This window comes from Salmo salar, unplaced genomic scaffold (assembly GCF_965601325.2).
Source record: "Salmo salar unplaced genomic scaffold, fSalSal1 ptg000293l, whole genome shotgun sequence".
In the NCBI taxonomy this organism is placed as follows: Eukaryota; Metazoa; Chordata; class Actinopteri; order Salmoniformes; family Salmonidae; genus Salmo; species Salmo salar.
The window spans coordinates 2,190,001-2,192,500 of record NW_027675346.1 but is presented as its reverse complement, the minus strand read 5'-3'; the positions used below and the strand labels follow the sequence as shown (position 1 = coordinate 2,192,500).

Sequence of the window (2,500 nt, the reverse complement as noted above, 5' to 3'; positions counted from 1 at the left end):
GGACAAAATGCTTACAGCACCTGGTATTTCCAGGCGGTCTCCCATCCAAGTACTAACCAGGCCCGACCCTGCTTAGCTTCCGAGATCAGACGAGATCGGGCGTACCCAGGCTGGTATGGCCGTAAGCGAGAAACAATCTCTTGCTACAACATATATAGTCAAAGTGAGTGTGATAAACAGACATTGCATTTTCAACAATTAGATAAGCAGCTTGAACTTTGTGTCACTGAAAAAGTAGAAGAAATTACAAACACTGTTCCCATCACTTTTTAGCACAGGTAGTTGGATAAAATACAAACTTTATTTCCTTTCATCATTTGAACAGGGCCAAGGAGCACAAAGCACACACAAGCTGCATTCAGCAACAATATTCTTGTTTGTCTCATAAATACAAGGCAGATGCTAATTGAAAACATCCAGGAAATTTGATCCTATTAAAAAGGCAGGAAGCTGCATTTAGTCAATTCATCATTAAATGCTTACTACAACGCAGTGTTGCTGATGAAATAGTGCAAGAGCACACCCTCGTGGACAAAATGCTTACAGCACATGGTATTCCCAGGCGGTCTCCCATCCAAGTACTAACCAGGCCCAACCCTGCTTAGCTTCCGAAATCAGACGAGATCGGGCGTACCCAGGCTGATATGGCCGTAAGCGAGAAACAATCTCTTGCTACAACATATATAGTCAAAGTGAGTCTGATAAAACAGACATTTAGTCAATTCATCATTAAATGCTTACTACAAGGCAGTGTTGCTGATGAAATAGTGCAAGAGCACACCCTCGTGGACAAAATGCTTACAGCACCTGGTATTTCCAGGCGGTCTCCCATCCAAGTACTAACCAGGCCCGACCCTGCTTAGCTTCCGAGATCAGACGAGATCGGGCGTACCCAGGCTGGTATGGCCGTAAGCGAGAAACAATCTCTTGCTACAACATATATAGTCAAAGTGAGTGTGATAAACAGACATTGCATTTTCAACAATTAGATAAGCAGCTTGAACTTTGTGTCACTGAAAAAGTAGAAGAAATTACAAACACTGTTCCCATCACTTTTTAGCACAGGTAGTTGGATAAAATACAAACTTTATTTCCTTTCATCATTTGAACAGGGCCAAGGAGCACAAAGCACACACAAGCTGCATTCAGCAACAATATTCTTGTTTGTCTTATAAATACAAGGCAGATGCTAATTGAAAACACAAGGAAATTTGATCCTATTAAAAAGGCAGGAAGCTGCATTTAGTCAATTCATCATTAAATGCTTACTACAAGGCAGTGTTGCTGATGAAATAGTGCAAGAGCACACCCTCGTGGACAAAATGCTTACAGCACCTGGTATTCCCAGGCGGTCTCCCATCCAAGTACTAACCAGGCCCGACCCTGCTTAGCTTCCGAGATCAGACGAGATCGGGCGTACCCAGGCTGATATGGCCGTAAGCGAGAAACAATCTCTTGCTACAACATATATAGTCAAAGTGAGTGTGATAAACAGACATTGCATTTTCACCAATTAGATAAGCAGCTTGAACTTTGTGTCACTGAAAAAGTAGAAGAAATTACAAACACTGTTCCCATCACTTTTTAGCACAGGTAGTTGGATAAAATACAAACTTTATTTCCTTTCATCATTTGAACAGGGCCAAGGAGCACAAAGCACACACAAGCTGCATTCAGCAACAATATTCTTGTTTGTCTCATAAATACAAGGCAGATGCTAATTGAAAACATCCAGGAAATTTGATCCTATTAAAAAGGCAGGAAGCTGCATTTAGTCAATTCATCATTAAATGCTTACTACAACGCAGTGTTGCTGATGAAATAGTGCAAGAGCACACCCTCGTGGACAAAATGCTTACAGCACATGGTATTCCCAGGCGGTCTCCCATCCAAGTACTAACCAGGCCCGACCCTGCTTAGCTTCCGAGATCAGACGAGATCGGGCGTACCCAGGCTGATATGGCCGTAAGCGAGAAACAATCTCTTGCTACAACATATATAGTCAAAGTGAGTCTGATAAAACAGACATTTAGTCAATTCATCATTAAATGCTTACTACAAGGCAGTGTTGCTGATGAAATAGTGCAAGAGCACACCCTCGTGGACAAAATGCTTACAGCACCTGGTATTTCCAGGCGGTCTCCCATCCAAGTACTAACCAGGCCCGACCCTGCTTAGCTTCCGAGATCAGACGAGATCGGGCGTACCCAGGCTGGTATGGCCGTAAGCGAGAAACAATCTCTTGCTACAACATATATAGTCAAAGTGAGTGTGATAAACAGACATTGCATTTTCAACAATTAGATAAGCAGCTTGAACTTTGTGTCACTGAAAAAGTAGAAGAAATTACAAACACTGTTCCCATCACTTTTTAGCACAGGTAGTTGGATAAAATACAAACTTTATTTCCTTTCATCATTTGAACAGGGCCAAGGAGCACAAAGCACACACAAGCTGCATTCACCAACAATATTCTTGTTTGTCTCATAAATACAAGGCA

At 42.1% G+C, this 2,500-nt stretch overlaps 6 non-coding genes across 6 annotated transcripts; all 6 read right to left on the bottom strand.

The window, feature by feature from the left end:
• Window positions 1–8: 8 nt before the first annotated feature.
• On the bottom strand, window positions 9–127 carry LOC145868192 (5S ribosomal RNA). Its single transcript, XR_014384186.1, has one exon. It is a non-coding gene; the product is annotated as a 5S ribosomal RNA (ribosomal RNA).
• Window positions 128–537: 410 nt separating this feature from the next.
• LOC145870293 (5S ribosomal RNA) lies at window positions 538–656 on the bottom strand. Its single transcript, XR_014386289.1, has one exon. It is a non-coding gene; the product is annotated as a 5S ribosomal RNA (ribosomal RNA).
• A 139-nt stretch (window positions 657–795) lies between these two features.
• On the bottom strand, window positions 796–914 carry LOC145868191 (5S ribosomal RNA). The gene has a single exon (XR_014384185.1). It is a non-coding gene; the product is annotated as a 5S ribosomal RNA (ribosomal RNA).
• Window positions 915–1,323: 409 nt separating this feature from the next.
• Window positions 1,324–1,442, bottom strand: LOC145867403 (5S ribosomal RNA). Its single transcript, XR_014383396.1, has one exon. It is a non-coding gene; the product is annotated as a 5S ribosomal RNA (ribosomal RNA).
• A 410-nt stretch (window positions 1,443–1,852) lies between these two features.
• On the bottom strand, window positions 1,853–1,971 carry LOC145869796 (5S ribosomal RNA). The gene has a single exon (XR_014385792.1). It is a non-coding gene; the product is annotated as a 5S ribosomal RNA (ribosomal RNA).
• A 139-nt stretch (window positions 1,972–2,110) lies between these two features.
• Window positions 2,111–2,229, bottom strand: LOC145868190 (5S ribosomal RNA). Its single transcript, XR_014384184.1, has one exon. It is a non-coding gene; the product is annotated as a 5S ribosomal RNA (ribosomal RNA).
• Between the last annotated feature and the right edge of the window lie 271 nt (window positions 2,230–2,500).